The sequence below is a fragment of the Vicugna pacos genome, chromosome 12 (assembly GCF_048564905.1).
Source record: "Vicugna pacos chromosome 12, VicPac4, whole genome shotgun sequence".
NCBI classification, from domain to species: domain Eukaryota; kingdom Metazoa; phylum Chordata; class Mammalia; order Artiodactyla; family Camelidae; genus Vicugna; species Vicugna pacos.
Window position 1 is genome coordinate 54,628,532 of NC_132998.1, and position 22,749 is coordinate 54,651,280.

General features: G+C 40.2%; 1 long non-coding RNA gene across 9 annotated transcripts in view; it reads left to right on the plus strand.

Annotated features, from left to right (window-relative positions):
• LOC140700259 (uncharacterized) overlaps nucleotides 1-22,749 on the plus strand; it is a 432,091-nt gene that overhangs the window by 16,980 nt on the left and 392,362 nt on the right. For 8 of the 9 annotated variants that reach the window (XR_012078630.1, XR_012078629.1, XR_012078637.1 and 5 more), the window contains exon 2: nucleotides 8,340-8,445. This is a non-coding gene — a long non-coding RNA (uncharacterized lncRNA). Of the gene's footprint in view, nucleotides 1-1,395; nucleotides 1,470-8,339; nucleotides 8,446-22,749 lie in introns of those variants that run through there. The other variant, XR_012078634.1, reaches the window with a different exon arrangement.

Genomic DNA, 22,749 nt, shown 5'->3' on the forward strand with positions numbered 1-22,749 from the left:
TCCCTTTAGAGAACCTACCATAGTTTGCAAATTAAGCATCTACATGATATTTATGTCTTTCACCACAGTCCAGGCTCCAAGAAGGCAAGGACTATGTTTCATGCACCACTCTCTACTCACAAGACTGTCTCTCCAGATTTTAGGGTGACAGTTTCTCCTACAACTTCACTTCTCTCGTAGGCCTAAAAAATGCATTGATTTTTTGGATTGGTGTAAGGATGGGAATGATAATTTTCAAGCTGTTTACATGTCCAAGCTGAAACTGATAGCCCCATGTTAACTTGTTTTGAGAGCTCACCTGATTAGGTCAGGCCCACTCAGGATAAATTTCCTTTTGCTTAATCTAATACTAGGAGATAAATTCCATTCTATTCATACATACAACCCACATTCAAGGGGAGGAGATTCTGCTAGGTGCTCACACCAGGATGTGGGAATCTTAGAGGCCATCTTAGAATTCTGCCTACTATATCTTGCTAGATAGAGTAGGTGACACTTGAACTTAGTTCCAGAAAGAAGACAAGAGTAATGACCTGACCTAGAAGGTGGGAAGAGCAGGGAAGGCAGAAGGAACAGCATATGCAAAGAAGAGGGAGTGCTGAACAGATGCCATCAAATTATATGTCCAAACTCCTCAAACTGTCTACATGAAATATGTGCAGATTTTTGTGTATTAATTACACCTACATAAAGCTTAAGAAAAAGAAATCTGGATGCTGACTTCCTTTACTTTGGGATTGCATCTTGAAGTTTTGATTGGAGAAATTTCCTCAGGAGCTCACTTAGGGGACACAGATAGCTAGCCAGCAAGAATTAACAAAAAAGAACTCTCTCCATCGATCAAGAAAATCTTGGATTATTGGTTTTGAATGTTGGGATGTCTAGGTTACTGAGACAGTGTTCCCAGTGAGCACTTGGATTTGGGGTGGTTGCGTTGATCTGTTGCTTCTAGAAATGTTACCACCTCGGCTTTAATGAACTAAAGATTCAGTGAACAAGGTCTTTTCATAGAAGTGTTGTGTCTCTTCAACTGAGTCTTGTTAAACAAACCTTTTCCTTATCTTTTTCCCCCAACAAACAAACAAAGTTAAAATAAAATACAACAACAACAGCAATAACCCTACCCTTCTTTTTTTAATCTGGGGAAGGAATTGGGGTAATTACAGATAGTTTCCTTTTTGTCATTTATATACATGTATCCTTTGTTTGGACTGTCATTTTACTGGACATTTTTATCAAAGATGTTTACATTCCTGCAACACATTTGGAACAAATGAAGCAGCCGTTCTGTGGGGAAATGGCATTGACGGTTGCCATGGGAACCGTGTGAAGTCACAGAAGGTAGATTATCTCATAATGCATTGCCCAGTGTCAGAAACAGGCAGCCTGTCTGGAGAACAAACTGCCAATTAACGGGCAACCATTCAGGGCCAGAGAACAGGAACAGAATAGAAGGCCACCTCTGAAAGGTCATTTTCAGGCTAATTTATTGGTTACTTTGCTCTGCTCAAACCTATTATTCTAATCGCTTCCCACCCATCTAAATCTTTTTTAACCAGTTCAGACTTCTATAGGAGGAAACTCCAGAAAAACAGAATTGAATATTTGGGTGGAATGCTTAGGATTAAAAAAAATCCTTTTGCTCAGTCAATGAGGTTTTAAAATTATGTATTTTATCTTTTTATTCGGAAAGTCTTTGAGCAGCCATAAGTGATTAAGGGAATAGGTCCTAGCATCAAACTGCTTGGGTGTAAATTCTGGTTTTACCTCTTTGTCTTTCTGGCCTCGTACAAATTATTTTACTTCTCTAAGCCTCAGTTTCCTCATCTGTAAAATGGGAATAATAGTGTCTTCCTCTGCAATACAAATTTCCACCTCATGAGCTTGCTTTGAGGATTAAATGAAGTAATCCACTCAAAAAGGGTCAGCAGAATGCCTGCTCATATTAAGGGTTCAATATGTATTTAGCAGTGTTTGTCTGAGGAAAGTTCCCAGACTTTTCTGGCAAAGACATCAGAAATTCAAATAAGCTCATTCTGTGAGGGGAAAAAAAAGTCTATGTTTATTGCAAAGTCTAACTTAAACTCGCATCAAAATCACCTGTAAAGCCTTATCAAACCGTAGATTTTAGGACCCTACCCTAGACCTACTGCATCAGTATTTCCCGTTATGAGGCCCAGACATGGACATTTTAAATAACTTCCATAAGTGAGTCTGATTCATTTTAGCAAGACTAATGATCATCACTCGTGCTCTTTGGAATGCATTTTTTCTAAATCACACTTTCTGAGTTTGATCAGTGCATGTGGGTGGGGTGGTGCTGCGGTCCTGAAAACATTTGCAAGAATCTCGGGGTTTGTAGGGTTGGGTCCAATGCCCTAATTAGTAATGAAATGAGAACTTCTTATCTGCATATAGTTCTCAAAACTACATAGGTAGTTTGCCAGGAATTTAAGCATCTTATTCAAAGGTCTTCCCGTGAGAAACATGGATGGCTCTACTGGGAGTTTCTCTAGCTAGGGACCTGGCCCTGACAGTAGGAAGCAACACTGAGAATACACATGTAGAAAAGGTATGAAAAGTACTTGTACTGTCAAAGAAGATGCATTCCGACGATGCTTTGTTTTCAGGAAGGAAGGGAGCTTAACTAAGACAAAGTGCTTAATAGGTTTTCAGGTTTGGGTGTTTCCTGCACCAAGACTCTGTGGTCTTACACACACAGGGAAGTTGGTTCATTAGAAACTTGCACAGATTTTGGAGACTGGCAGGAGTGGGTTTCAAATCTGCTTCTGCCATTTCCTTAGTTTTTCTTGAGTAAACATGTCCTGAGGGCCAGGGCCTGTGTGAGGTACAGGGAGATAGAAGAGTGAGTAAAACGCTGCCCCCTCTTCGAGGAGTTTTCAGTCCACTTAAGAGCTGTGACCTAGGGCAATATTTAATCCCATTGATTTAAAATGCGGGTAAAAATATCCACCCCTGAAGGGTATGGGGGTGGTTAAATGAACTGATGCAGAGAAAAAAATTTTTAACCAGTGTCTCGAGATGCCCGGTGTGTTTGTTTCTTTGTCCATCTTTCATCCCTTGTTTCTTTGAGTGCTGTTTGGAGGTTAGGGCTGCTCAGAGGATGTGTTCTCCTGCCTGGTCCTCTAATCTGGTCAAAATGAAAGTCAAGAGCATTGAAGGGGAAATAATCCACCAAAATGTACCATGATTTAGGGAGGGAACCACTCTGTGTGATACTATAATGGTAGATACATGGCATTAAAAAATTTCCAAACCCATAGAATGTACGACGCTAAGAGTGAGCCCTACCGTGAACCCTCGGCTTTGGGTGGTGATGGTGTGTCAATGCAGGTTCATTCACTGTAACAAATGTACCACTGTGGTGAATGATGCTGGTAGTGAGGGAGGCTGTGCATGTGTGGGGTCAAAGAGTACCTGGGAAATACACGAGCCTTCCTCTTAAGTTTGCTCTGAACTTAAAATTGCTCTAAAAAAGTTTATTAAAAAATGCTCCAAGGGGGGAGGTATAGCTCAAGTGGTAGAGTTTCTGCTTAGCATGCGCAAAGTCCTGGGTTCAATCCCCAGTACCTTCACTAAAAATAAATAAACTTAATTATCTACCCCCAAAATAAAATAAAAAAAAATGCTCCATGAGGTTGGAGGAGTGCATTGGAGAATTTTTCTCGTCTGATTTGCTTTATCTGAGTATAAATCCATATACTTGACAACTGTAAGTTTTACTGTAAAACTCCATTCATATATCACTTGTTTAGGACTTGAAACGGCTTTTCCATGAAGATGTTTTAAATGGTTTCAAGGAAATCCACAAAGGCATATTAAGTTCTCATGTAATTTCCACTAAATGAGAAGTTCCAGAGGTTCCCTTCCATGCGTGCTGAGTACTCAGGGGGTTATTTAGCTGAGTCACGAAGCGAGGACTGAATAGTATGCATGGAAACCGTGTCTTAGCAGCCAGAGAGGTTATCAATAAACTGATTATCAAGATAAAAATGTGCAAATAGTCTAGACATTGCCTGCGTGTAAGCTTCAAACTTCTTGCTGTCTCTGTTTTAAAGCAGACCCTCCACTTCCCTCTCATTGCTCGGTCACCTACCAGCTGGTTGGATCCTGGAGAAGTAGAGGAGTTTTGGGGAGAGGCAACAGAGAGAAGAAGGGATGAAAAATATAAGAGGCGTGTGTGTGTGTGTATGTGTGTACTTGCATTATCAAACATTAAGGAAAGCGTTTTTTTTAATTTTCATGTCCTCCATATAGAGATAGAAAATGTGGTGGGTGATGGATTTTGTCTTGCACCTCTTCCTTCTAATCCCACATGTGAAAGAGCAAATTTAAAGGTGGCTAGTTCCCTGTCTAGTGGAATCAGCAGGTTTTTAGCTGTGTGTGCATGCATGCATTTAGACACTGAGCATATAATTCAGAGAAGACCAACGTCTCCACTCTAAAGCCTTAATTTATTTATTTGCACATGACATATTTAATTCCAAGGTGCTCCAGGCGTTTTTGCAAACATGAAATGAAGTGTTAATCCTCTCCATGTCTCTATACAGCAGAGACAAAAAGTCTTTTATTATAAAACATTATGAACTAAATCTGAAAAATAGACTCAACAGGAATAGGAATAGTCAAGAGGGATGAGAAGAGAAGATGGAATATAAAAAAAAAAGAGATTTAGATGAAAAGAAAAATGTCTCCTGCAGTTCCCAGCCACGTAGGGAAACCTCTGTCAGATTTTCCCTGCAGCCGGGTCCCAAGCCAGCTGTCCAGCATTGCGTAAGATGATGCTGTGTGTTTGCTGCTAGATTTGCCATTTATTTGTTACCTTAGTAGCTGGATAACCTTGAGGAGGGTACCTCCCTGCTTGAAGACTGAATTTCCATTTCTGTAAAATGGGGATCACGACAGTATTTACCTTATAGATTTATGGAGGACACTTGCAATGTGTTATCTTTATAACCATCATCATCCACACCGTCGTCAACACCATCATCATCTTCATTATCATCAGCATCCTCTGTAGTCATTAAGCAGATCTCTCTCTCGGTCACTGCTGGTAAGGGATTATTTCGCCCCAGCCAAAGCTGTGTCTGGAAATTCACCATGGTAGGCTAATTGCAGAAATGCCCCCTGATTTCTCCACCCTTCCTTTTTCTGTGTCCTTGACAGTGTGACTTGTCAGCTCCTCCCATTTCTATTACCTTACCTCTTGAATTTGGGCAGGTTGTGCAACTTGCTTTGGCTGACTGGATTGAGAAGAGATGCTATTGAGCTCAGACCTCAAGGGGCCTCACATGCTCCGGTTCACTCTCTTGGAAATGTGCCTTGCTACCATGAGAACCAGGCCAGGCTAGCGTGCTGGATGATGAGACACATGTGGTCCAGGAGTCCTCATTGCCCAGCCGACACTGTCCTCAGCCACCTGCCAGATGACCACAGACATATGAGTGAGGTCAGCTGATTCAGGCTAATGCCTGGCCTGCCTGGCCTAGATCAGAGAACCACTCCCCTCACCTGTGTATTTGTGAGCACTAAAGCATGGTTGCTGTTTTAAATTAGTAAGTTTTGGGAGTGATTTTTTTATGCAGCGGTAGGTAACTGCTACAGCTCTCCTTACAGGTTTAGCCTTCATTGATTTTGTCCTAATCTTTCTTTCCTAACTTGTAAAGATTCTTAATCCATTCTGTGAATTTATTTGCTTATGGCTAACTCTGATCCTGGTCAATGAGGGGAAATGAAGATGACTCAAAGTCCCAGTTGGGTAGGTAAAACATGGCAGATGACTGTAAAGAATGGTGAAAATTGTTAAGACCATAGGAGAATTATCAATAAAAAATGGCATTCTGTGAAGAAAAAGACTATTGCTAGCTTGGGTTTGGGGCAGAATGTGAGAGCTGGTGGAAGTCAGATCAAGAAATTCCTCCAGTATCGCTGGAGTCTTACCTATCCGTCCATCCTCACTTCTCAGCCTGACTTTGGAGAGGCTGCAGCAGCTTCAGCAGCTTTCTGACTCATCTCCCTCTTTTGGTCTTGCCCGCACTCCAATCCCCTCTTCTGTCAGATGATTTTCTCTGAAATGCAAATCTGTCTACGTTACCCCTTCTACTTTAAATCCTCTGCTGGTTTCCCATTGCCTTGAGGATAAAGCCAGAACTCCACACTCTCCTTGGTCAGTCTTTCCCTTGTTTCCCTGAGGACATCTTCTCAGGGCAGACTTCTTAATAGCAACAAGTTAGTGTGGAATTAATCAATTTTCAGGTATCCCACATTTTCTATCAATTTTCAGATATCCAAAGAAATCTAGCTTGGAGATCATTTCGTTATGAATTTTAAAAGCATTTTCCCTCTACTGCCTTCCAGTATCCAGTGCTGCTACAAAGAATTCTGCCTTAAGAAGTCTGGAACTATCTGCCTGAGCCCCTCACCCATCACCTAAGATTTAGCAATGGCTTTTGAGGTTTTCCTTAGGGGCAGAGTATTATACTTCCTCTTCAGGGTTTTGAACAAATTCATAAAAACAACCCAAAGGAGTCAGAATACCAAAATATCACCCCTTGTTCTGATAAGAGCTAAATTTGACAACACAGCCTGAATGAGTGGCATGGATCCTGTAATCATACAATAATTAATTAACCTCTTTGAGCCTCAGTCGTCTCGTGTGTAAAACGAAAGTAATAATAGGAGTTGGAAAAAAATAGGAGTAAAAATAAGAGTTTGCCATCAAAATTAAAGGAGTATAATTCATGCTTAGGACATTACATGGCTCAACCTAAATGTACCTTAATTTTAGCTATAATAAAACTCTAATATTCATGCATATTGTTTAAAGGGTAAAATAGTTGCTTACATTAAACATGAGTTCTCTGTCTCTCTTTTTCAACTTTCCTTTCCCCAGAAGCAATAACTTTAATTTCTTTTAGTTTATAATTTTGATATTTATTTCTCTGTTTCTAAATGACAAGCTTGTATTGCATCTTGTTGCTTTGTCTCAGTTTTAGACATTATCTAAGAATTCTCATTGGTTCTACCATATATACATATTCTTGCTATCTTCCTGTTAGGATTCCTCCTAACAATCACAATTTTGGTTAGATCAATATTCTATGTTTGTATTATCATGCTATGTAAATGGTATTCACATCTGAGCAACGTAGTAAATTCTGATCACTTTTCCTTTTCCAAATAACTTTTGCTTTCTCAAGACCTGTTGCTTGTTTTCCTTTTGCTTACCTATCTATGTTCTTATCTGTAATTCAATCCCTCAATCTTCTCCGTTTATCTAAATCTCCTCTTTTCTCAAGATGTACAGACAGCTTAGGAAATTTATGTCTATTTTTATCTTTGTAAGTGATACTCTGAGCCTTCAAGCCTGATCCATCCTTGTAGCATGACAGCCCTTTTGCGCTCAAGGCAAAGCCCTCACCCAGGAGCCAGCGATTCTGGGGATTCTTTTCTTCTCTCTCCTGGGGACTATCTCCTGTTGCTGATAAACCGTATCATCTTTGTTGGATTACTCCATCTATCTTGCGGGTCAATTCTCCACTAGCTTCTCTAGAAAGGAGTCACTGAAGGACTTTTAAAAACAAAAAAGACTTTGGATATCTGAAAAATGATTAATTCTACACTAATTTTTGGTTGAGAGTTTAGCTAAGTATAGGAACCTAGCTTGGAAATAAATTTCCTTATGAATTTTAAAGGCATCTTCCCTACACCACCTTTTAGTAACCAGTGTTGCTGTTAAGAAGGCTGAGACTTTTTGATTGCTCATTCTTCGGGTGTGTGCATGTTTGCACTTTCTTTTATGTCACTTGATTTGTGTTTGTTTTCATCCCTTGTGCTCAGTATTCAGTAAATTTTCAAATCTGGAAAATCATGTTATTTTTGTATATTCTGAAATTATTTTCTGATTTCTCCCCTTAATTTTCGTTGTTCTCTTTCTCCACAACCTCTGTTATGTACTTAAACATCTTTACACCTTTTTCCCCTAATGTCTTCTCAAAAGATGCTTTTAGAAAGAAATTGTATATGCCAGCATTCTGGAACTAGGAAAGAGATTGTGCCTGAGATTTTCAACATCTGAAATGCATATGTTCACTTAATCTTCTAATATTTAGTTGGGTAACCCTGACCTTAGATAGAACTGATGTGTCCAATACTATAGATTTTCTATTTTATCTTATCAAGAGAAACAAACCCCTTGACCTTTTCAAGGTAGAAAGTAATCACTCAACCACGTGGTGTGGGGAAGGTGAGCTGTACATCTGAAAACGTAAGTGGATTTTTCACAATCTTACTTTGATTTCCTTGTCTCTTACTTGTAGAGTATCCAGTTACACGAATCTGAGCCTCCTGAGGATTCTGGTATCCAAGTCAGGCTGCTTCTCAGATTTCCCTACTTCTAGCAGATGCATTGGCTTCTCAGATCGGGTAAGTCATTTGACAAGTATTCATGTGTCCTCCAGCTTTCGGAAATGTTTTGCTCCCTTTTGCTCGCCATTGTTTTGAGTGTATGCCTTAAAATGAAATACTGTAGCTGTAAGTTTAGTGGAGTTTCAACGGAGAGAAAAATAGATGTGTGTGAGAGAGGAGAAGAGAGACCTACTGTTTTTAATTAAAGCCTTTACTATGTATATTTCATGTGGGTATCAGGATGATCTTTAAAATACATGAATCAGAGGAATTTACTCCTAAACAAAACACTTAAGTGGCTTCTTTTAATGCTTAGAATTAATGCAAATTCCTTACCGTGGCATTACACAATCTGGTATCTCCCTACACTTCTAGCCTATTTTCATACATCTTTCCCTTCCACTCACTGTGTTTTGGCCACCTTGGTATTCCTTCTTTTTGTCAAAGATGTTGAAATGAATTAAGCTATTAGAGCCTTTGTTCTTGTTGCCCACTGTGCCTAGGTAACTCTTTCCTGGCCTTTCCCATCTCCAGCTCCTTAGAGGCATTCAAGTCTCAGCTGAAATATCTGTCACAGTGAAGCCTTCCTCCACACTTAGGACATGCTTAGAACGGAGGTTATTGATAAATATGTTTAATTAGTGTAGGAGTGAAGGAAACTGTTCACCACTACCTTCTTCTTGAAATCTTCCTGCCTGACAGATCAACATCTAGCAGTCTAGGGACCTGGAATAGAGAGCTGGGAGAAGGAGGTGAAGGTGGTGGGTAGCCCCTGGGCTTTGAGAAGTTTTCATGTCCACAGAGACTCCATGCTTGTGAGCCTACCTTCCATGGTGGGCGTCTGTGTAGCATCATTTATCTTTGATAGTTTCTTGTGGATTTTCTCTAGGTCATGGACAAGTTTGCCATCATAGCTGGGGAGGGGCAGATGCTTAAAAATAAGCATATACTTAAAAATAACTATTTAAAAGTTTTCCACCTCCAGCTTTTTCCTTTATCATATCTCTTCTTTAGCTTAACAGTAAACTCTGAATGTTTTTGCTTATTACCTCTGAAAATAATTTTGGATAATAGTATGCCGCCTCAAGAGTTTTTGAGTTGACATCTAAATTTTCATCTTTAAGTTTTCCCAAGAATGTAATTTTCAGGAAATTATAAATATTGCTACTTAAAATAATACTGCTACATTGTGATTTAAATGTATCCACTGAGCTCTAGCAATTAGAAACTCACTATCATATGTTAAAAATATAAAAGGATAATTTATTTTTAAATAATTGGATATTTTACAATTTTATGTAAAATTATTAGGCATGGGTCAAAATATTGCCTTCTAACATTAAGCTTTTCCCTCATCAAAAATGTTTACAAGACAGGCAAAGCAAAGCACTTGGTTCTGCATGTCCAACAGAGATTGGACAGGAGTCAGTGGTGTTGAAAAAAAGGAAGGAGGATGCTGCCAAAGCATTGATATTTCAGGACCACGGACAGAGGGGTCCCTCGACTATTTCAGTCATGCTGCTCTTAGTCCCTGGATTTGAGCCAGGTCTGGAGAAGACTCTAAGAAAGATGGGAAAAGTGGGCTGAAGTCACTGATGAAGAACAGGCTAGGGCGAGATGCTGACAACTCCTGAGTGAGCTGGAGCCTGCATCCTGGTGCCTTCAACACCTGTTCCGAGCTGGATTATCTAAATGTTGATGGGTGTCTCCACTCCCCTGATTGTGCTGAGGCTTGGGCCTTCAGCTGTGGAATTTGTCAGAGTAAGGAGAACCAGAGCAGCCCACGCGCTTCCTGTTTAAGATTTCCTAGGGCTATAATTTAAATTGGCTTTTGTTTCCTCAGCAAACACTAAAGGACAGAGAAACAAGAGTGGCTAATAGCTACTAGTTGGGAAATAAGGGATATTTGCAGATGGATTTGCAATGGACAAGCCACACCCAATTAATCGAGAGTAGAGAACAACCAGAGCTTAAGTGCAAAAAAATTTTAAATCCTGTGTAAGCTGGCTTTGTAGGCTTGCTAATGGAATTTGTGCAGTGCCCGAGACGGAGGGTCAGAAAAGAAAGGGAGACATGTCAAGATAATCTTTTCTGCAGTTCTTTTTTTCCCCTCCTTCTTTCCCTTTCTGAACACTAAACTGATTTTCAACCAGCCTGATTTACGTAACATAATAATGAGTGCTATGGTAGAGTGTGTTTAGGGAGTAAAAAGACAAATTTATTTAGATATCAGGCATTTCTGGATTTGTCATTGGTTCACCATTTGCTTCCCATATAACCCTGGGCAAGTTACTTAATTTCCATGAAGCCCCAGCCCCACCTAGTCCTTGTGCATGGCAGCTGCAGGGTCAGGCAGTGCATCATCTCCTGGCTGTACATGCTGCCTGGACTCTCATCCTCTCATCTGAAAATGGGGGCAATATTTTCCTTGTGGGGATGTTGGGAGAGTTAAGTAGGTTGCTGCACACAAATTGCTTAGCTTGGTGGCTGACATGGAACAGGCATGCAATAACTATTGGTTATTAGTGTGGCTATGTGCCAGGGATTTTATAGGATTATTGAGTTTAATCCCCATAACCATCCTAGGTGGCAGACTTTTCCCAAGTTCCCAGAGCTAGTAACTGAAACATTGTGGATTTAATTTAGGGAGTTTAACTGGTGTACTTTGTATAACACATACATTTTTCTTCTTCCCTCTCCTTCACTGTCTCCTGTCTATCTGTCTGTCTATCTGTCCATCTGTCATCATCATCATCATCATCTCTCTCTATTGTTTATCTGTCTGCCTTTCTCTATCAGTCACCCATCTTACGATTGTCTACACACTCTACACACGTATTTGTGAACGTATAATTAGCCCAATAATACAGAGAACAAAACAGAGGTTCAGCAAACTTAACAGACCCCAGATAACAGAGCTGACCTTCTAGTCTAGAACTGACTCCACACCCTAGGCTGGGATTTTTTTTTTTACTACATCACGATTATGAATAAAGTAGTCAGCCAATTTTTTTTTCAGTCCAGACATTTTAAATTTTATTGTTAAGAAAGAAAAATATAAAAGTGTCAACTATCTCCCTCAACTATTTGTCCTCTTGGCAAATAAGAAAGCATATTTTAATAAGAGATATTGGAACTGACGTTTTGGGGATGGAGAGTATGTATTTTTAGGAATTAGGATGGTGCACTTATCATTCACACATTGTCAAGGGCTTGGTAGCCTTCGTGTCTGGCTGCGCTGTTCTTCCAAGCACAGCCACAAGTACTACTGTTTTAAAGGCAGCAAGCTGGCCTAGAGACAAGTGGCGCCCAGGAGAAGTGTGACATGCCCCGCACATTTATATATAGGGAGGCTATGCCGCTGACACCACACTTATCTGCTGTAATAGCGAGAGTTGGCAGCACACAGCATTCAAAACAGCAGGCAACCTTCAAATCACAACTCTTCAACTTTGGAAGGCATGGAATTCATTGGGATAATTTTGCATATGATTAACTTTCCTAATTAGGCTTCCTGTAAACCAGCATGACCTCTTTAGCATCCATCTCAGCATAGATAAATCCCTCTGCAGTAGTTTCTAATATTTTGGGAGGTGACTCCTGGTTGCCACCCTTTTCCACCTCTGCGTCAGTTGGTCCAGATCACTGCTTAAAGTCCCCTGCTTCAGTCCACCCTGCTGCTCTCAACAGACGACCTTATTCCAACCCCACCAAGAGCATGGAGATGTGCTGCCATGATTTCTCTCAACTTCCCTCACATCCATCTCTAAAAAAGAATAGCTAAGCAGACACATGTCATAGCTTTCCTGGAAGCTCCCAGTTTCAATTATTTTGTCTTGTTTTCTTCCAGTAAACTGTAGAAAGACCTGGAAATGGCAATTATTTTTGAATCCAAAGTAAATCTCCGTAAATTGCCTCTCTTTGACCCCAAGTGACACAAATCTCTCCGTGTTCAGATATTTAGTTAGAAAAAAAAGAAAGGAGCACTTGCCCAAGTTTGCTCTTTTCCTTCTTGCTCAGAGGAAGAAGTGATCCCCACTCCTTTCCAAATAAATCCTCATCTTGTGTCCTGAATCCAGTTCCCTTCTAGGAGGCAACGCTATTGCTTTTGTCCTCTGTCTACTTTCCTTTCTATCTTTTCCACTGGCTTCTTCTGATCATCTTCAAGCATACTTTGAAATTTGTACAAAATACGTACAAAAGTAAAAGCAAAGACAAAATAAAGCAAAAATTCCCCAGAATTCAACCATTCCCTCTGGCTGCTCCCTGATTTCTTCTTCTCTTCAATTATTACCTTCATCTTTCCTGCATTTTCCAACCTGCAGCCGTCCTGTTCATGCTCTCGCTCTCTTTCCATTGGAAGCACACTTTGTAAGAAGACCAATAACCTCCATTGAAATGCTTTTTCATACTGTGTTGTTATTTTTTGACGTCTATTTTCTCCCACTGGTCTGTTCTTTGAGATCAAAGAGGTTTATTAATTCTGTGTTCGGGCATTAAACAGAGGGCCTAGCAGGTTGTGACTTCCCGACTAACATAGAATGAATGAGCTTGGATCCAACCTAACGGGTCCTTTTCATTGCTACTCTAACAGTCCTCTGCCGCTGACTATCCATCCTTCTTGAAATTCTCTCACATTCTGGACTCTAGGATGCACCATCTCTTTTCTTGTTCTCACTTCAGCCTGCTCCTAGAAGGAGTGTATAGGGTGTCGTTCACCCTCATATCCCCCGGGTCTCATGCGGGGGTCATAATAAATTGAATGGATTAGAGGAGGGTGAATCACACTGGATCTGTAAGAATTTTCTGTACTCTGCTTTCATTCCAAGGAAGGTATTACCTAAATAGGTTTTTAATTCTGAGAAATCTCAAGTCTCTCCAGTATGTGGTGGTTGGATTATAAGACACTTGCTGCTAATAAATATGGAATACTGTCTTTGTATTTAACCTTAAAAATTTTTTTTTGAAATAGGTAGCCTAAAGAAGCTTTAAATCTAATTTCAGCTAAAGAATCTGATTGAAGTCAAGTGCCTTATCTCTTCTGTAAGAGGAAGCAATAAATGTGTCTAAAGCTACCTGTAAAATGAATGGTTAATATGAAATTAAAAGCTAGACTTATTGCCCCCAAAGACTATGGGATAGATTGATTACAAAAATTGCCTCAATTCTTTACTACTTCCTGTATCCTCGCCCTCTGTAATGTGATTTTTCAGTGACACACCCCCACCCCCTTGAATCTCAACTGGCTTTATGACCTTCTTTAGCCAATCGAATGTGGTAGAAGTGACTTTGTGAAATTTCCAATTTCAGCCCAGGGCTCAAGAGGTCTGGCAGGCTTTTACTTATCCTCTTAGAACTCCGTTATCTCTATGTGAACAAAGCTGGACTAGCCCATTGGAAAGGGGGAGATCATGTGAGGCAGAAATGAATCACTGCAGCAGAGACCACCCTAACCAACCAGATGACTGCCAGGTGACTACAGACATATGAGCTATCCCAGGAGAGGTCAGCCAAGCACAGTGGCACCACCCAGGGGACCCGCAGATTTATGAGCTAAATACATAATTGCCATTGTTAGACACCGTGTTTGGGGATGGTTAGCATGTCCAAAGGAAAGGACTGGGTCAAAAATGTCTAATTGGTGTATCTGACTATCTTAATGATGCAATGACAGTTGTCTGACCGAACCAATTGATTGTCTTGATTGATTTTTAAGAAACAGCTTCATTGAGATGTAATTCGCATATCATACAATTCATCTATATAAAGTATATAATTCAATGTTTCTAGTGTATTCAGAGTTGTATAATCACCAAATCAATTTCAGAATATTTTTATAGCCCCTCAAAGAAACCCCATACCTATTAGCAGTCATTCCCAACTTTCCACCACTCCTTCCCCCCAGCAACTTCTAATCTACTTTCTATCTGTTTAGCTTTGCCTGTTGTGGAAACGTCATAAAAATATGGAATCGCACTATATGTGATCCTTTATGACTGACTTCTTTCACTTAGCATAATGTTTTCAAGGTTCAAACATGTTGTAGCATCCTTCAGTACTTATTTCATTTGACTACCAAATAATATTTCATTATATGGATATACCACATTTTATTTATCCATTCCTCAGTTGATAGACATTTGGATTATTTCTTCGTTTGCGCTGTTATCATTAGTGCTTCTGTGACATTTATGTATAAGATTCAGTGTGAACATGTGCTTTCATTTCTTTTGTGTATGTAACCAGGAGTAGAATTGTTTGGTCATATTGTAACTCTGTGTATCATCATTTGAGGAGTGGGAGACTGTTTTCCACAGTGGCTGCACCATTTTTCATTCCCCCAAGCAGTGTATGAGGGCTCAGATTTCTCCACATCCTCACCAACAAGCTGATTTCTTGATTTCTTTTTATCCTAATGGGTGTAAAGTGATATCTTACTGTGCCTTTAATTTGCGATTCCCTGATGGCTAATGGTGTTGAGACCTTTTCATGTGTTTATAGTGTCCGTTTGTGTATCTTCTTTGGAGAAATGTCTGTTCAGATCCTTTGCCCATTTTTTTTATTGGGTTGTCTTTTTATTATTGAGTTGTATCTTGATTAATATTTTTCTTTAACATTTTTAATTGATTTATAATCATTTTACAATGTTGTGTCAAATTCCAGTGTAGAGCACAATTTTTCAGTTATACATGAACATATATATATTCATTGTCACGTTTTTTCCTCTGTGAACTACCATAAGATCTTGTATATATTTCCCTGTGCTATACAGTATAATCTTATTTATCTATTCTACAATTTTTAAATCCTGGTCTATCCCTTCCCACCCCCCGCCTCGTTGGCAACCACAAGTTAGTATTCTATGTCTATGAGTCTATTTCTGTTTTGTATTTATGCTTTGTTTGTTTGTTTGTTTTAGATTCCACATATGAGTGATCTCATATGGTATTTTTCTTTCTCATTCTGGCTTACATCACTTAGAATGACATTCTCCAGGAGCATCCATGTTGCTGCAAATGGTGTTATGTTGTCAGTTTTTATGGCTAAATAGTATTCCATTGTATAAATATACCACATCTTCTTTATCCAGTCATCTGTTGATGGACATTTAGGCTGCTTCCATGTCTTGGATATTGTAAATAGTGCTGCTATGAACATTGGGGTGCAGGTGTCATTTTGAAGTAGGGTTCCTTCTGGATATATGCCCAGGAGTGGGATTCCTGGGTCATACAGTAAGTCTATTCCTAGTCTTTTGAGGACTCTCCATACTGTTTTCCACAGTGGCTGCACCAAACTGCATTCTCACCAGCAGTGTAGGAGGGTTCCCTTTTCTCCACAGCCTCTCCAGCATTTATCATTTGTGGACTTTTTAATGATGGCCATTCTGTTGATTAATATTTTTCATGTAAAAAGCTAACATTTCCATTGAAATTCTACTGCCCACTATCTTTGAGTATATACCTTGACCTAGTTTAGTCATTCCCAATATGGCTGACCATCAAATATATTTTGAGAGACCTTTAAAAAACAGAACGTCTTGGGTCCTACCCTTGGAAATGCCAACTAGTTAAGATGAAGAAAGTTCAGGAATTTGTATTTAAACCAAAGTATGCAGCCAAATTTAGAATCACTACCTTGGCCCATATATTATCAGGTGAATTAATGTTGAGAAATAAGAGGACTGACTTAGATATTATAGGTTAATATCAGGGGAAAATAAAAATTTCCAGCTCTTGCACCTGGTGTATTTTTTTCAACACGTAGGAAGGCTTAATAAATAAAGGATGGTAGCAATGGGCAAAGGATGCACAAGGCTCAGCTGTAACACTTTATTAACTGCTTTTGAAGAACACAGACTCTACTTTCTATAGATTGTAACTCACAGGCCCCAGGAGATAAACTAACAAGACCTCAAAGGGAAAAACAAGTACTTACTGCCCTCTGCTGTGTTCAATAGCAGTGGTCCACACAGACCTCTAACTGGGAGATGCGGAGGGGAGCAGAGGGAAGAAGGTATGGAGTAGACTGTGGAGGGCACATTAAAGCTAGATGGAAATCAGTGGAATGCTCTCGAGCATTTAAAGTCAGGGTGTAGACATCAGCCCAGCATCATTAGCTTCTGCATCCTAGATTCAAATTCTGGGAGGAAAGCTCTGTCAGAGTCCCTGTGACCAAAGGATTGAGAAGGACTCCAGCTTTTGGATTGGACACCATCCCTTGCAAGTTATAAACATATGTATTATTTTCACTTTGCAAAAATTCTTTACAAAGAGATTTGTAGCAGAGTTAATTATGTAGCCTTTAAAAGCAGGCTATAAATTTGTATGTAAGCTGTGGTTATAATCTGCTTAAATAAGGGTAGAAAAAAGCCTGGAAGGAAGTAAAGCAAAAGATTAACACTCTGTACATTCCAATTTCCCCCAAATGAGTATAAACTGTTTTTTTAATTAGCAAATGTCTTTTTTGAGGTAGGTAATACATTTAGATTTAAGTGTACAGAATCAAAAACCAGGCTGCCTGGGTTTAAATTCTAGCTCTGCTACTGATTATCTGTGTGGAAATGGGAAAATTAGCACCGTCTTGTGTCTCAGTCTCATCATCTTTAAGACAGGCATAATAGTGGGACATTCCTTGTAGACTTGATGTGACAATTAAATGAGCTAAGCTATTTATGTCTTTCCCACATGTACCTGGCATTTAGTAAACACCATACAAGTGTTTGATGTGATCGTTTTGATGGCTTTCACTTTGTTGGTTTTGGACTGATTCCTTCGTTTATTCATTCAAATGTTCATTAAGCATCTTCCATGTGCCAAGGTCTGTGCTCCTAGGCATTAACAGTACGGGGGATAAGAAGTTAGGAGGTCCTTGTTATCAAGCTCATGGGAGTTCCAATAGAAAACCCCACTCATTTTCTCCTTTATTTGGTAGTGTTCACAGCTCCAGGCTTGTGACTGGTCTAGAGGACCCACAGGGCTGGTGCTGTGCCCATTTTCTGAACAGTACTTTCTTCATTGTACACATACAATAGTACCTTCCATTCATTGTTTGTTTACTGCATGCCATGCCATGAACCATGCTGAGTGTTTTCCACACATCATATTTGAGATTTACCTTTGCCCTTTAGGGTTAATATTGTGATTTCCATTCTACAAATGAAGAAAACAAGTTTCTGAAAGGTCAAGTCACTTGGCTGTCATTTGCTACTAACTGTGACCCCAAAGCAGATGCCTTTAATGACCACATAATTTTCCCTAAGTTCCAGTTTATATCTAGTGGAACCAGCCTTTGCATCAGCCTCTCCAGCAGTAGCTTCTAGTGGACTTGCTGTTGGATTTTGCATGGAACTAGGCTTGGAGAGGAGGATGTGAAGGTTGAGGAAATGTCTGAGTCAGAAGCAAGCATTCATCAAATGACTCATGAGGTTGCTGCCACAGAAATGGAGTTAAAATTCTCCACGCACAGAATCAAATCTTGATAAATTACAGTCCTACATCTTTCAAACCCTTCCCATCCCCTAACTCCAAAGTAATGAACCATTCAGAGAAAACTCAGGATTCTTCAAGGTAGAGGGCAGAGCATTCCTTTTGGTAGGAGGTATGTACCAGAGCTTTTTGAAGAGGGATGGCCCTTTAAAGCCATCTCTGTTGAATTTGCCCCACATTGGGAGATAAATATCATTTCTTATGTTGACGACAAACCCTAGCCGAGCTGGTGTTCCTAGCCACACAGTCTCCCTGTGCTTTGGAAGACTGCCACATGCCTCTCTAGCTTCACGAACACACAGCGTTAATGCCACAGCCTAAATGGGTTTTTTAAAAAGAGGAAATGGATCTTTGGTGGTCTGCTGAATTTCAGTTTGGAGAAGGTGATGAGGGAGCGCTTCTGTTTGCTGCTCTGCCTCAGTGCATTTGGTGCAGGTGTTTAACTTCTGTGGGGTCTTTCACACCCTAAGCAATATATGCTGTTTTGGGTATCATTGTTGCCATGGAAATTGTTTGAAAACCGTAAGGTAACACACAAACAAAAACAGAACTTTGACTCACATGGTTGATTCCACATTCTTTTCCTTTGGACTTTTTTTTAATATATTAATTATTGCGTCCATCTGGCATTGTCTTTTTGCATTTATATCAATTCGGAGAGCAGTACCCCTGATTCTCTGCACTTCTTAACCTGGTCTGAGCCCCTGTGAAGATTGTGTCTTAGTAGGAATTACCTTTTATCATCTCTCTTCTGTACTTGATCCATTCATACCAAGGTTAATTCTTTCTGTCTGTCTATCATTCTTGTGGATTTAGAAAGAGGTCTGGCATGAGCTGGAAATAAAACTTAAGGTTTAAGCTTTATGGTAGGACTTGATTAAAATTATGTTTATAGTGGACTTTGAGGTGATATGACAGGTCAGGAAGCAGAAATTATGGTTCAAACTTCATTTGAAGTTAAAAAAAAAGGTTGAAGATTGGGTCTGGCCATTTATGGAGACTGAATGTTGTTTTTATGAATCAAATTTGAAAATGTAAACATGATGTCTATAAAACTGTTATGATGTAACGGAAGAGCAAAGTCTTTCTAGCTCTGGGAGCAGGAGAGCCGGTTGAAGTGAGAGAGCTGGGAAGAACTGAAGTGTAATCCAATGACTATTTCCTGTTTTATCACCTCTAAAAGAGATACGTTTGTTTATTCTCTCAGATATCTTCTGACAAATAACAGACTTATGTAGTGAGGATGCGTTACCAGCCCAGGGCTCTACAGCAGGTAGTTGGCAGGGCTGAGTTTGAAACCAGGCAATCTGGTAACTGAAATAAGGTGTTGAGATTAGGAGGAAATTATCCTAATTAGATAGCACTCCTAGGTTAATGGTAGACATTCGTGTTACTGTAAGTTTGTTTAACAAGGCACACTTTCTGATGTTCCAGATAAGATCATGGAGACACTTACCTCCAAATAGAAAATGTTAGAATCTGATAGATGCTCCCAGAGCATCTAACTCAATTACTTTGTTTCATACATTAAAAAAGAGTAAAGGAAGAGAGAAGTGATCTAGAGAAGAACCCCCTCTCCCCTGCCCCTATTAATAAATTGCAGAAATAGAGATTTCCCATCTCCTAGTGTAATGGACCTTTCTCTACTCACAATGCAACCTGTCAGGTTTTCATAGGCCAACACAGGAAATTATTTAAATGTAATTCTGTAGCTCAAAGTGTTTTAGAATATGAATGCTACAAATGTCCTTGGATATGAAGGGGTCACATACTTGAGAAAATACTGAGGACAGTGCTTCTTTATGGAATATGAAGGAAAAATAAGTAATATTTTGTCTAAAACAGAGATGAACTACATTATATACAAACCTACCATCCATCTATCCATCCTCTGAATTCCTTTCTTCCCCTCCTCTTCAACACCCAACCAGTTGTCAAGTTCTACGTTGTAGTTTTCACCTCTTGCAGATCTTTTGCATCTACCGTCTTAGCTCCATCACCGCTGCCTCCACCCACAGCCGCCAACCCTGCCTCATTTCAGAGCAACCTCTCCCTTCCCTGGATCATCTGCTGTGTCCTCTCTCCCTGACTATCCTGCAAGTGTGATGGTGTGGGGCTCTCGCTTACAGTCCTTCTAGCCTGCACCATAGATTCCAAGATGAAGCTGCTTTCCTCCTTGTAGCACAATAGGCTCTTCACTCAACTTCTTTATTCCCTCTCACTGTCCCTGCCTCCCACCCCACCTCTTCCTATGAATTAGAATGTGTCTGATACACCCGTGCCATCAACAAATGTTGACTGACTGCGTGAGTGCACAGCCACATCAATCCACTTGCCCTTCCCCCAAACATGTCAGTTTCTCTTGGTTTTCTCATTATGCTCACTCACCCATCCCTCAGAGTATGTGGTTCCCAGTGCCGGAAGTTCCAATCCCCAATAAATTCTTTCTTCTCTTTTAATTCCCAGGTCAAACATGACCTCCTGTGACTCCTCTGTCTTCTCTCTGCTTTAATCCACACTAGATTAGATCCCTCCTCTGGTTTTCCAAACACCAACTGTCCACAGGCAGCAACCCTTCCCTGCCCCACAGAACTGGCCCATATGGTCCAGTCTCCTCATTTTACAGATGAGGAAGCTGAGGCTCAGAGCAGGGAAAGGACTAGCCCATAAACACATACTTGATGAGCTGCAGACTCGACTTAAATCCAAGTCTCCCAGAGTCCAGTATATTTCACCAATGCACGGGACATCTCCATAATCATGCTGGCCTTTTTAGCAGTTAGAAAAATTCTTCTCCCACGTGGTTATTGTGTGACTTTGGGAAAGATGCTCAATCTCTCTGAGCCTCGCTTTCCTTAGTGGAAATTGCACACAATGATGTGGTTTATACGAAGGTTTGTTGTGAGAAGTAATTGATGGAATTTGTGCAAGGTGTTGAATACCCTTGACACGTATGTGAGTCGGCCATATTGCGCAGCTCCAGGGGTCTCATTCTCCTTATACTCTCAGACGATTGTTCTCTTCAGTAAATATCACTTCTTATCATTGTTTTCATTTTCATTTTAAGAGATGCTCTGACTCCCATTTTGCCTTCTTGACTAGGTTTTTTTCCCCCTGTGGCTTTTTGTTTCCCATATGAAGATAGGGAGCCTCATGAGTTGGCTTTTCAGAGCTACGTAAGACTTTCCGCCCCTGAGTTCTGAGCAGCACCCTGGTGAGAACACCAGTCAAGCCCAGTGTGTCCACCCTCGGGTCACTCAGCAAAACTGATTTGGACTTTCTAACCCGTACGTATTCCCGGTATATCTGCAGATTGGGAAAGTAAGTGGAAATTCAACAACCCTGAACTAATGAAAGAAATACAGTGTCAGATGACTTTCAAATATAAAGGGCAAATGCCATTTTGGAGAAAGGTCTCTTTGTGAGGTTGTTCTTTCATTCAGAACAGCATGCGCATCCAGTCATCTGGAAAGTCAACAGAGAAGTATTTGGGTATGAGGGTGGCTGTTCTGAGAATGTGGGGTTTATTAAGCATTTGTGCTTTTGAATTAGACAGTAGATAGATTGGGAGTTTGGGTTTCACAGATACACCCTACTGTATGTAAAATAAACAACGAGGAACTACTGTATAGCACAGGGAACTACATTCAATTTCTTGTAATGGGCCATAATGAAAAGGAAACTGAATACATGTCTGTATATGCATAACGGAATCACTTTGCTGTACACCTGAAACTAACATTGTAAATTGATGACAGTTCAATAAAAATTAAGAATTAAAAAAAGAAAAGAGTTAGACAATATTACAGCCTTGTATCCAAAATGAGATTTGGATTGGAATGGGGGGTTGTGATGATTAGCTGTAAAAATTGGAAAGCACATGATCTCAGACTGAACGTGGATTCAACCCCAATTCCCCACTTTCTGCTTGCATCATGTTGACCAAGTCAGTTTCCCCAAGCCTCAGGTCTCCATCTCGAAAGTGGTGGTATTAACAATACCTGTGTCAGAGGACTGTTCATTCGCTTATAGGAAGCTTTACTGAGTGCCTATTATGTGCCTATCCTAGGCATTTGGGTGACATCATTGAACAAAACAATAAAGAAGGATCAAATGAGAACATGTAAGAGAAAGACTTCACTCAAAACCCTTCCTTCAGGGCCTTGCAGGCTGTAAAGTGCCCATCAAGTGACAGAGCTTTGGAATGCATTTTCTTATTCGCTGAACAGAACCATGATGTGTACTCTGTTTGTTTTGAAGGCTATTCCTTGCAGAATCTTTGTAACTTTGATACTTGCCTCATCCATTGAACTAGGATATGGGAGGAGGGGGAGGGGGCAGCCAGGCACTAACATGCTGAGCTGAGGGTCACACGATATCAAAAGCTTTCAAGGGGATGACAGGATGTCTCTTGAGTCACACTCATCTGAATGAAAGATGAAGTTCCCTATGGCAGGCTTATTTCTTCCATCTCTCACTATTGCATTTTCCATACTCTTTTTACAGGATATGCTGGGGGAGGGCTGACATGGGACCAGAAACAGTGTGCAAAAAGGGGTTTTTCTCATTCTTTTTTAAATCAGTCTTGTTCACAGTGTCCACTGTCTTGAACATAGGATGAGAATGTAAATGCTACAATTTGTCTATTTCCATAATACCTTGATGAAGGCAATTTCTTCAGGTCCCTAAGGCCAGTGCTCCTGAGAAGGAAATCCTGGTTCCAGAGACAGAGGGCATTCAACATACCAAACACACATCTTGGAATTATATTGCAAGAGGATGGAGGGGGAGCTCCGAGTGAGCATGTTCCATGTACCAGCCAATGTGCTAGAGGCTG